A 13,329-nucleotide genomic window follows, 5' to 3' on the forward strand; every position below is an offset into this window, starting at 1 on the left:
GTAATGGGAATAGTGTCAAGTTTATCCCAGCAAAATTATTTGTTCCTCTTCCAGATCAAAAACGTTACCCGCTTCCTCCTTGGTAAAAACCGAAATGAAAGAGATTCCAGTGGCAGACATGGAGTGAGTGGTCGCACATTTGTTGGCTCCTGCTCAAGGCGAAATTGTTTGGTCCCTTTTCACCTGATTTAGGGGATGTTTGCTGGTGTGAGGTGCATGAGCACTGGGGGATAGAAGTTCTCCTCCTGTGGGGCTGGTTTATGGATTAACAGAAGGAGAACGCAATGAGCAAGAGGCAGTCGTCAGGACGGGAGGTTGCTCGAAGTACGACAGAAGGAAAGATGGGGTAGGGCTCTCGGGCGTTGTTGCCCACCCAGTGGTCTACTGAGCAACTGGTGGACTTCTTCAATGCTAGGTTCCAGCAGCAGAGGCAAGAGGCCTCAGTGGACCTGGCTAAGGTGATGGAGCTGCTCTGGGCGGCTCTTGAGAGAGTGGAGCAGCGGCTGGAGGTGCAGAGTTCAGCGCTCCAGAAGGTGAGCCGTCACTGGTAGAACATGAGGATCGGCTGGCCTTGTTGCAGGCAGAGATGGTGCTCATGGCAGAGAGCTTGAAGCGGCTGAGGGAGAAGCTGGAAAATTGTTCCAGGTGGCAGAATCTCCGGACTGTGGGGCTGCCTGAAGGGACTGAGGGAATGCAGGCCACAAAGTATGTGGTGAATATGATAGAGAAGTTTGTGGGGGAGGGGGTCTTTAAAAGTCCCTCCGAATTGGATTGAGCACACAAGCCATTAAGGAGGCCGAAGGCGGGGGAGAAGATTCTGAGGTGAGTGAAGGAAATTAAAGCGTCCACTTGGGAAGGAAATGTGCTGGAGATCTACCAGGACTTGGATGTGGAGTGAGCCAAGCGGCGGGCCGGGTTCAATCGGATCAAGGTGGCCCTCTATGAGGAAGGAGTGATGTTTAGGGTGTTGCATCCTGCTTGTCTGTGGGTCACGCACCAGAATCGAGAATTCTATTTTGACATGCCGGGGAGGTGGGTGGATTTATTTTATTTTATTTTTTATTTTTTGTTTCAAAAAATTTAGAATACCCAATTCATTTTTTCCAATTCAGGGGCAATTTAGCGTGGTCAATTCATCTACCCTGCACATCTCTGGATTGTGGGGGCAAACCCACCCAAACCGGGGAGAATGGGCAAACTCCACACGGACAGTGACCCAGAGCCGGGATCAAACCTGGGACCTCGGCGCCGTGAGGTTGTAGTGATAACCTACTGCGCCACCTTGCTGCCTGCGGGTGGATTTATGAGAGACCATGGACTGGGATGCGTGTGAGGTCATTAAACTTTGGTGGTGCCAATGTGAGAATGTGGGTGTGTACACAGGGCACATTGTTGTATTTACTGTGCTTAGGTGAAGAGTACTTAAGTGTGTTTTGCTGTTCTTGGGGAATTGTGGGTGAAGGGTGGCGAGGGGTGGGGGAAGGGGAGTATGCGGCAGCCTTGAGTGGGGGCACAATGTTAACTGATTGTTCAGGTTGGGGGGGGACGAATCATGTTCTTATGTTTTGGAAGTATCCGAGGTTGAACTGAAATTTCCAACATGATGTCAATGATTTTGGGGGTAGATGTAGCCCCGAGTCCAAAGGTGGCGATGTTTGGAGTGTTGAAGGATCTGGGAGTATAGGTGGGGAGAGAGGCCAACATTTGGTCTTTGCCTCCCTGATAGCCGGAGACGGATTCTGTTGTGCTGGTGGGACCCGGAGCCGCCGAGAGCTGAGCGATTTACTGGGTCATCAGGGGTGGGGTGGGGGGGTGTTCTGTTTGGGCTGCGGGGTTTGGGTGAAAAATAGAAAAAGAGGGGGCGGGTGGTGGGGAGAGTGGGGATGTTTGTTGAGGGGGGTTGGAGGGAGAGTGTGGTTGTGTTCCTGTTGCTGTGGTTGAATTTTGTGTGTTGTTGTTATTTATATATTTGAAACTGCCTTCAATAAAATGCTTTTTTTAAACTGAAGCAAAAAATGTACATAACACTTTTGCAGGTTGTGTGGCATCTACTATCTACTATCCAAGGGGCTGTTCAGCACACTGGGCTAAATCGCTGGCTTTTAAAGCAGACCAAGGTAGGCCAGCAGCACGGTTCAATTCCCGTACCAGCCTTCCCGGACAGGCGCCGGAATGTGGCGACTAGGGGCTTTTCACAGTAACTTCATTGAAGCCTACTCGTGACAATAAGTGATTTTCATTTCATTCATCTACTGCCATGCCTCATGCCCTCACTCAACCCCCACTCTCAGAGGGGTTGTTGTGCCTGCATGTCGGGGAGGAGGAGGAGGAGGGGAGGGTGTCAGGTTACCCAAATACCTGCATGATGTGGAAGGGGAGGGGAAGGGGAGTTGACCTGACCATTAGGTGGTCAGGGGAGGTTGGCCCTCTGTGTTGGGCGTTGAAGCTGTTTCTCTTGTCTGCCGGGCGTCCCGATATTCAGGGATGGTGGGAGGGGGGCCTTTAACTGAACTTTGAGATTAGGGTGCCTCTTAAAAATGGCGCCCAGATCTCTGAATCCCTGCTTTGCCAGCGTCTTTAGGCTGTGAATCACCCCCATCTCCGGCTGGCTATGTAATCCACACCAGCACTTTGAAATTATAGAGTGCCATTTGATCTGGCTGGAAAGACAGCAATGAAACAAGCGGGTTTCACACTGCTTTTCTCGCCTGATCCAGCTCTTTGTGCAATGTTTGGAAAATCCCGCCCACAGACACTGCCACTTTCACGAGCAGGCTCTGTAACTACCTGCTGCCGCGTTCCAGTTGGCAAGGCTGTTTCATCCGCCCTTGTGTCATCAAACACTCCCAGCCATCATCCTGTCCGATGCCCAAAACGTGAGTGGGCAGCAAAAGGTTTCTTACACTTGGATGGTCGGCTTGTTATTTAGTTCTTTAAAATGATGGGCAGGATTGCAATTGTGCACCTGCTCTCATAACATTGGAGACTCTCGCGATGACATTGGAATGCCGACCAGGCATCATCACATTGAATGCACTGGGGGTGGGGGTGGGGTGGGCGGAGGGGCGAATTGTAGCCATACTTTCCAGCCCTATATCTTGTTTTCCTTTCTGATTGAATTAACAAAAAAAATTACCCATGACATGACTTGCCATATTCAGTTCAAACATGTTCTTTGTTATTTTGATCGCCTTTTTATCCTTCTGTCATACATGTCATCCATACAAATATGGATAATTTGACTTAATTTTCTCTCAAGTGCTGCTTGGAAAACATGTTCAACAAGGCATTTGGTGGCTTTTAAATGCAGGAGTTTTGTTTTCCATGAGTGTACATTGGTCAATTTAATTTTTCAAAATCACCTCCCATAGATTCTTCACTCCTCTAGCCATGTTCAAACCTCCAAGGCCCACTCTGACAGGACACTCAACTGTTTTAAGTTGGTCCCAGAAAAATGTGGAAATTTTGTTCGTGTTTTAACAGCCTCTCCAGTTTTGTAATGTTAAGTGTGATTACATTATGATCGCAGATACTTAAAGCCTCACCCACTATTGCGTTGGCATTTGATCATTCCTATTACTCATGAGAAAATTGAAATATTTTCTTCGATTGTCGTTTCTTTAACAAACTGAATCATAAAACAGACACTCATTAACTCTAAAAGTTCCTTCACTGCCTAATGTTGGGCCAGATTTTATGGATGAAATAATGATTAGGATAACAGAGGCCATTGTTATTTGCATGGAAAGTGGACAGCAAATCCCAGAAACCACACGTACTTTAAAAAATAAATTGATGGGATGTTGGCATCGCTGGCAAACCCAGCATTTATTGCCCATCCCTAGTTTCCCTGGAGAAGATGGTGCTGAGTTGCCTTTTTGAACCAGTGCAGTCCCTGCCCACAGTGCTGTCAGGGAGGGAGTTCCAGGATTATGACCCAGTGGCAGTGAAGGAACAGCGATATATTTCGAGGTCAGGATTGTGACTGACAACAGGGTGACACAGTGGTTAGCACAGCTGCCTCACGGCACCGAGGACCCGGGTTCGATCCCGGCCCCTGGTCACAGTCTGCGTGGAGTTTGCACATTCTCCCCGTTTCTGCATGGGTCTCACCCTCACAACCCAAAAAAGATGTGCAGCATAGGTGAATTGGCCACGTTACATTTACCCTACTTGGAAGAAAGAATTGGGTACTCTAAATTTTTTTTTAAAGGATTGTGACTGACTTGGAAGGGAACCACAAGATGATGGCGTTCCCATGTGTCTGTTGCCTTGTCCTTCTAGATTGTAGTGATCATGGGCTTGGAAGGTGCTGCCTAAGGAGCCTTGGTGAATTCCTACAGTGCATCTTGTAGATGGTACACACTGCTGCTACTGTGCGTCAATAGTAGAGGCAGTGTTTGTAGAAGGGATGCCAATCAAACAGGCTGCTTTGTCCTGGATGGTGCCAAACTTCTTGAGTGTTGGTGGAGCTGCACTCATCCAAGCAAATATAGAGTATTCCATCACACTCCTGACTTGTGCCTTGTAGATAGTAGACAGACTTTGGGGAGTCAGGAGGTGAGTAACTCGCTACGGTATTCCGAGCCTCTGACCTGCTCTTTTAGACACTGGCCAGTCCAGTTCAGTTTCTGGTCAATGGAAATTCCCAGGATGTTGATAGTGTGAGATTAAGTGCTAATAATGCCTTTGAAAATCAAGCCGCAATGGTTAGATTCTCTCTTGTTGAAGATGATCATTGCCTAACATTTGTGCGGCGTGAATGTTACTTGCCCTTTGTCAGCCCAAGTCTGGACATTGTCCAGGTCCTGCTGCATTTGGACACTGACTGCTTCATTGTCTGAGGAGTGCTGACCATTGTGCAGCCATCAGCGAACATCCCCACTTTTGACCTTATGATGAAAGGAAGGTCATTGATGAAGCAGCTGGTTGGGCCGAGGACACCACCCTGAGGAACTCTTGCAGTGATTGTCAGATTTCTTACGTACTCAACAAAGAATGAAAATGAGAGGCTAAGTGGTCCCGGGTTCATCAGACTCTCAATTCAAGAACGACTTTGACAGAGGATTGTAAATAGGTCATTTATCTGTTGCCTCACCTGGGGAAGGGTGATTGGTGCAAGTTGAATTAAGTCACATTTAAAAGTAAATGGAATGATACCATCCATTAGAGTGTGAAGGAGAAGACAATAAAAAAACTATCATTCTACAACTAATATAGTCAAGCTGGTTTGCTACCTAGTTTATCGTTTAAACATCTGAATAAGGGTATGCTATACTTGTTATGTTACAGGAACAGTAGTATAGAGGCCTAGTTTAATGATCTGGACCTGTGAGTTCAAATGCTTCCACAGCATCTAGGTAATTTAAATTCAGTTAATTAACTAATTCTAACACAACAAACTATTCTCCAAACAATCCTCAACACCGATGCCCCACAAGGTTGTGTCCTCAGCCGCCTACTATTCTCCTGTACACCTATGACAGTGTGGTCAAATTCCCCTCCAACTCGGTAGTGGGTTGGATCTTAAACAATGACGAGACAGAGTACAGGAATGAATAGAGAATCTTGTGGACTGGTGTGACAATAATCTCTCCCTCAATTAGCTCACAGGGCTAATCACTGGCTTTTAAAGCCAGACCAAGCAGGCCAGCAGCATGGTTCGATTCCCATACCAGCCTCCCTGGACAGGTGCCGGAATGTGGCGACTAGGGGCTTTTCACAGTAACTTCATTGAAGCCTATTCGTGACAATAAGCGATTTTCATTTTTCATTTCATATCAACAAAATGAAGGAGATTGTCATTGACTTCAGGAAGCGTAGTCAAAAACATGCCCCTGTCTACATCAATGGGAATGAAGCAGAAAGGGTCGAGAGCTTCATGTTTTAGGTGTCCAGATCACAAACAACCTGTCCTGGTCCCCTCATGCCAACACTATAGTTAAGAAAGCCCACCAATGACTCTACTTTCTCAGAAGACTAAGGAAATTTGGCATATCAGCTACGACTCTCACCAACCTTTACAGATGGACCATAGAAAGCATTCTTTCTGATTCTATCACAGCTTGGTATGGGTCCTGCTCTGCCCAAGACTGCAGGAAACTACAAAAGGTTGTGAATGTAGCCCAATCCATCATGCAAGCCAGCCTCCTATCCATTGACTCAGTCTACAATTTCCGCTGCCTCAGAAAGGCAGCCAGCATAATTAAGGACCCCACGCACCCCGGACATAACCTCTTCCACCTTCGTCCGTCAGGAAAAAGATACAGAAGTTTGAGGTCATGTACCAACCGACTCAAGAACAGCTTCTTCCCTACTGCCATCAGACTTTTGAATGGACCTACCTCGTATTAAGATTTTTAAAAAATAATTTTTATTCAAATTTTCAACAACAAATTTTATCACAACAAAGAAAAACTGTAACCCCTCCCCCCAGTACAAAAAGAATAAATTAACAAGAAAAAGAAATAAGCATAAAACCATGAGAACAAACCCCCGTAACGAACCCATAGCAGCCCCCCCCCCCCCCCCCCCCCCCCCACCACCCCAATCCCTCCCCCACACCGGGTTGCTGCTGAAGTTGACCACCCTTTAATGCTCCGCCAGGAAATCAAGAAAAGGCTGCCATGCCGGAAGAACCCTTGCACCGACCCCCTCAGGGCAAACTTGACCCTCTCCAGTTTGATGAACCCGGCCATGTCGTTGATCCACTATTCCGGGCTCGGGGACTTCACGTCCCTCCACTGTAAAAGAATCCTGCGCCGGGCTACTAGAGACGCAAAGGCCAGAATACCGGCCTCTCTCGCCTCCTGCACTCCCGACTCCAATGCTACCCCGAAAATAGCGAGCCCCCAGCCCGGTTCCACCCGGGAACCGACCACCTTGGACAAGGTCCCTGCCACCCCCTTCCAGAAACCTTCCAATGCCGGACACGCCCAGAACACATGGGTGTGATTCGCCGGGCCTCCCGAACACCTCCCACACCTGTCCTCACCACCAAAGAACCGGCTCAGCCTGGTCCCAGTCATATGCGCCCTATGCAGCACCTTTAGTTGGATTAGACTAAGCCGTGCGCAAGAGGAGGAGGAATTCACCCTCCCCAGGGCGTCCGCCCACGTCCCCTCCTCAATCTCCTCCCCCAACTCCTCCTCCCACTTCGCTTTCAGCTCTTCCACCGAGGCCTCCTCCCCCTCCTGCATCACCTGATAAATTGCAGAGATCCTACTCTCACCGACCCACGTCCCCGAGAGCACCCTGTCCAGAACCCCCCCTTGGCGGCAATAGCGGAAACTCCGCCACCTGCCGCCTAACAAACGCCCTAATCTGCATATACCTAAAGGAATTCCCTGGGGGGAGACCCCACTTCCCCTCCAACTCCTCTAAGGTCACAAACTTCCCGTCGAGGAAGAGGTCCCCCATCCGCCTGATACCAGCCCTATGCCAACTCAGAAACCCTCCATCTATCCTCCTTGGTACAAACCGGTGGTTCCCCCGTATCAGGGACCAACTGAGGCCTTCACTTCCCCTCTATGCCGCCTCCACTGCCCCCAGATTTTGAGGGTAGCCACCACTACTGGACTCGTAGAGTACCTTGCCGGGGGGAGCGGCAATGGGGCCATCACCCGCGCCTTTAAGCTCGTGCCCACACAGGACGCCGCCTCCATCCTCTTCCATGCGACTCCCTCCTCCTCCATCACCCACCTACGAATCACTGCCACGTTCGTAGCCCAGTAATACCCACACAGGTTGGGCAGTGCCAATCCACCCACTTCCCTGCCTCGCTCCAAGAATACCCTCCTCACCCTCGGGGTCTTCTGCATCCACACAAACCCCGTAATACTCCTGTTAACCCTCCTAAAAAAAAGCCTTCGGGATCATGATCGATAAACACTGGAAGAGGAACAGAAACCTCGGGAGCACCGTCATCTTAACTGACTGGACCCTGCCCGCTAGGGGGAGTGGCAACACATCCCACCTCCTGAACTCCTCCTCCATCTGCTCCACCAGCCTCGTGAAGTCTAACCTATGTAGGGCCCCCCAGCTCCTGGCTATCTGGACTCCCAGGTATCTGAAGCTCCTCTCTGCCCTTTTCAGTGGGAGATCCCCTATCTCTTTCTCCTGGTCCCCCATATGCACCACAAACAGTTCACTCTTCCCCACATTGAGCTTATAGCCAGAGAAGTCTCCAAACTCCCCCAGAATCCTCATCACCTCTGGCATCCCCCCCGCCGGATCTGCAATGTACAGCAATAAATTGTCCGCGTACAGCGACAGCCGGTTCTCTCCCCCCCCCCCCCCCCCCCCCCCCCCCACCGCACAATCCGCCTCCAGTTCCTCGATTCCCTCAGCGCCATGGCCAGGGGTTCGATCGCCAACGCAAACAGCAGGGGAGACAAGGGGCACCCCTGCCTCGTCCCCCGGTACAACCGAAAGTCCTCCGACCTCCTCCCATTCGTCACCACGCTCGCCACCGGAGCATTATACAACAGCCTCACCACCTAATAAATCCCTCACCAAACCCAAACCTCCTCAATACCTCCCACAGGTAGCTCCACTCCACCCTGTCAAAGGCTTTCTCCGCATCCATCGATGCCACTATCTCCGCCTCCCTGTCCACCGCCGGCATCATTATGACGTTGAGAAGCCGCCGCACATTGACATTCAGCTGCCTCCCCTTCACAAAACCCGTTTGGTCCTCGTGAATGACCTGCGGGACCACATCCTCCACCCTCCTGGCCAGTATCTTGGCCAGCAGCTTCGCGTCCACATTGAGGAGCGAGATCGGCCTGTAAGACCCACACTGGAGGGGGTCCTTATCCCGCTTCAAAATCAATTAAATTAATGCCCTGGACATCGTCGGGCCCTCACTAACAGCGGGCCCATCAGGTCTGAAAACTTCTTGTAAAATTCCACCGGGAACCCGTCAGGCCCCGGTGCCTTCCCTGACTGCATACTCCCCATCGCATTGATCAGTTCCTCCAGCTCGACTGGTGCCCCCGGACCCTCCTGGTGGACCAGCATCCGACTTGCCTTCTCCCCATACTCATATACCGCCCCTTGCGCCCTTCTCCACTGCGCCTCCGCTTTCCGGGTGGTCAATATATCGAACTCCGCTTGGAGACTACGACGTTTCCTCAAAAGCCCTCCTCCCGGTACCTCCGCGTACCTCCTGTCCACCCTTACTACCTCGTATTAAGTTGATCTTTTCTCTACACCCTAGCTATGACTGTAACATTACATTCTGTAGTCTCTCCTTCCTTCCCTATGCATTGTCTGTATAGCATGCAAGAAACAACACTTTTCACAGTATACTAATACATGTGACAATAATAAATGAAATCAAAATCAAACTAGTGTCAGTAATGATGATCATGAAATCATCAGATTATGGTTAAAAACCCACCTGATTCATGAGTTTTCTTTCAGATTCGGCAACTTGCTGTCCCTATCCAGCCTACACGTGACTCGAGGCCCACAGTCATGTGGTTGAGTGTTAACTGCTCTGCAGTGGCCCTGCATGCCATTCTGCTCTATTCAACAATGTGGCTCATCACCAACTTCTCAAAGGCAACCTTGGATGGCACCTTGGCCTTTTGGCTAAGCTCAAGCCTAGGATTAAGTGTGAGATCAGTGGTCATGCCTGTTCTTGTCGGCTTTGATCTAGTTTGTCTCTATTGTGGGAACCATAAATTTTCAAATGGAACCATGGATTCAATTTGAATTTGAATTGATTTGCGGAGCAAGCAAGACGATGGATGAGGCGGTTGCCCCATCCACTCTGCGTATTGCGTTTGAAACTCTGAGGAAGCAATAGAAATGTTTTCAAAGGCAATGTTGGATGGTGTTGTAACCCCCATGGAATCCATGGGGACGACCCGATTGATTTCCCCATGGGGCTCATGGAAAACCAGCTGCTCCGCCAAGGAGCCCAACAGTGGGGCTTGTCCATTTCACCCGTAAAAGCCGGCCCACATGGGAACCGGCATTTTTGGATGGTTTCAGCTGGGACTAGTTGTGCTCTCCGCCATTGTGCGGCTTTACTTTGTACCAGAAATGAAACATCTTGGACTAACTTTTTTGGGACATTTTGTGACTACTATACTGGCGATGAGGACAAAAAGGAACCAAAGGTGGTGCTGCTGGGCATCCAGACCATGGTTGCATCTCACTACAGAGGAACAAGGTTCGCACTGATTTTAAAATGCCACTCTTCAGGAGGCTCGACACATTTGATGCGAGTATAGAAGACTGGGCCCAGTATAGTGAGCAAATGCATTACTTTTTCAAGGCAAATACCATTATAGGGGATGACAGCTAGAAAGTGATACTCCTGATCATTTGTGGGGCCCCACTTTTAGTGTTGCAAAGAGCCTAACCTACCTTGCGGCCCCAGACTCCAAGACATTTGACGAATTGTTGGCAGTCATGGCGGACCACCATGACCCAAAACCGTTGGACATTCTCCAAAAGTATTGGTTCAGTATAGCCAGGAGAAACCTGGGTGAGCCTGTTACTGACGTCCTGGCATGTTTATGTCAGCTGGCCAGGCACTGCGATTACGGGCCATCCCTACTGGAGATGCTGAAGGGCCACCTTGAGAGCGGAATTAACAACATAGCAACCCAGCAGAAATTACTGGCTGGACCGTCTTTGGACTTGAAAAGGCAATAGAGATCTCCCTATTGGGAATTCATGGAGAAAGGAGTCCAGGAGCTTCAAGGCATGTCAGAGATGGAGGTAAAGAGTGTTGGACAACCCCCATTCAGAAAAGCGACACCCCCTAAGAACAAAGCTGCTGGGATCCAGTCCTTGCCTGAGCAACATCTGGGCCAAGCCCTTTGGCCCCTGAGCCACTGGAGGAGGACTCAAAGAGATGCTGCACCAGTGGTCAGAGGAACCGCAGGGAGCAGGACCGCCAAATCAGCCAGCAAACATGTTGTTTTGGATGAGGAACAGGTCCGCCTAGAGCCAGGGCTTTCCTTCTGAAGCAGTCTGATGAGGACCAGCGCATGCAGTTAAACTGCATTGACGTGCCACAGGTTGCCCCCCAACAATGTCACCGTCCAGGTTAATGGCCACTCGCCCACATGGGAGCTGCAGTCTCGGTGATAGGAGGGCAGATGTTCCAGAATGTCAGGACAGGAATCCAATACTTAAACTGAGGGACACTGAGGCACGTTTGGCAATGTGCACGGCAAAACCGTTGACCATCGTGGGCACAACAATGATCCCAGTTGCCTAAGGACAGCAGTCCATCCAGTTGCCCCTGATAGTACAGGGGCCCGGACCCAGTCTATGGGCCGTTACTGGCTTCAGAGGCTCCACAGAGGCTGGCAGCAGATTTTCAGGATGGGCACTGGGGGATCATATGAGGTCCTGGGGAAATACCCGGAAATCTTCCAGGATGGCATTGGAAATATAAAGGGTGCCAATTTACATTGACACTGAAGCCCAACCAAGGTACTTTAGAGCCTGCCCAGTTCACTATTGACAAAGGTATAGGAAGAGCTAAACCATTTGGAAAGCCGAGGAATCATTTAGCCAGTGCAATTCGCAGTGTGGACAGCCCCTGTAGTCCCGGTGCTGAAACTGGATAAAACCATCTGGCTATGTGAAGATTACAAGCAACAGTGAATAAGGCCTCTTTTTTCTACGGGTGCTCAATGCTGCGCACGGAGGACTTCTATGCAAAGATGGCTGGAGGATACCCCTTTTCCAAAACTTGATATTAGTCATGAATATCTCCAATTGCAGTTAGACGTGGCATCCAGAAGGTTTGTGACAATAAATATCCATGGGGCCTCGACGAATATTCAAGGTTGCATTCAGGACATCATCGGATTGTGTAATTTTCAGAGAGTCATGGAAAGTATCCTCCAAGGGCTTCCATGGGTGACGGTTTACTTGGATGATATCCTGATCACCGGAGCCACTTAGAGGAAGTCCTCCATTGGTTTTCTGTGGCAGGCATCCGCCTTAAGAGGGGCAAATGCATTTTTCAGCAAAAGAGGTCACTTACTTAGGGTACCGGGTTGATAGGGATGGCTTACACCCAATGGAGGAGAAGCTACGGGCCATCAAATAAGCCCTACGCCTGAGAACACAACTGAATTGCAGTCATTCCTAGGACCTGTGAATTATTACAGGAAATTCATCCCAAACTTGGCGAGCGTCCTAGCACTACTGCATGCGTGTTTTAAAAAAAAACTTTTTAGAATACCCAATTATTTTTTTTCGCAATTAAGGGGCAATTTAGCATGGCCAATCAACCTAACCTGCACATTTTTGGGTTGTTGGGGTGAAACCCACACAGACATGGGGAGAATGTGCAAACTCCACACGGACAGTGACCCAGAGCCGGGATTCGAACCTGGATCCTCAGCGCCGCAGTTCCAGTGCTAACCACTGCACCGCATGCCGCCCCTCACTGTGTTCTTGAGGAAGCATTGGTATTGGGCACAGAGGGTGCCGCAAGAAGAGGCATTCGCCAAGGTGAAGCAACGACTGTCTTCATCAGGCCTGCTGACCCATTACGAACGTTCAAGGCCTCCTTTGGTCAATTGTGATGCCTCTCCAAATGGGATTAGGGTGGTGTTATCCCACCGTATGGATGACAGAACGGAGAGGCCAATAGCCTACGCATTGAAGACTTTGGTCAATGAGGAACGCAATTACGCTCAAGATTGAGAAGGTAGGGCTGCTGTTATTTTCTCAGTGAAGAAATTCCACCACTACGTTTATGGCCGATGTTTTATGATCATAACGGACCACAAGTCATTGCTCAGGTTGTTCAAAGAGTACAGGGCAATTCCGCCAATGGCATCTGCCCAGATACAGCATTGGGCCGTACTGTTGGCAACGTACATGTTCCAGTATTGCCTGGGCACACAGATCGCAGATGCATTGAGCCAACCCCCGATGTCGACACACCAGTGACTGACGAAGGTGTTTCAGCGTTGAGCTTTATGGATACCTTGCTGGTCACCACGGCACAAATTCACGACTGGATGCAAAAGGACCAGGTCTTGGTGAAGTTATGCCATATCCACTTGCACAGGGGTCGGAAAGGAAAACAGCCTGCGGAGCTGTGGGTTTTGGGCCAAGCATCCTCCTGTGGGGAGCTCTGATTCTGATTCCAAATCAGGGCAGGAAGTCTATAATTCAGGACCTACACAGTGGGAACCCTGGTATATCAAAGATGAAAATGCTCACCAGGAGCCATGTAAGATGGCAACATTGAGTGGTTGGCACAGCAATGCACCACGTCTCAAGAACATCAGAAGCTCCCACCAGTTGCTCCCCTCCACCATGGGAATGGCTGGGCCTACC

This window comes from Scyliorhinus canicula, chromosome 1 (genome assembly GCF_902713615.1).
Source record: "Scyliorhinus canicula chromosome 1, sScyCan1.1, whole genome shotgun sequence".
NCBI lineage: Eukaryota > Metazoa > Chordata > Chondrichthyes > Carcharhiniformes > Scyliorhinidae > Scyliorhinus > Scyliorhinus canicula.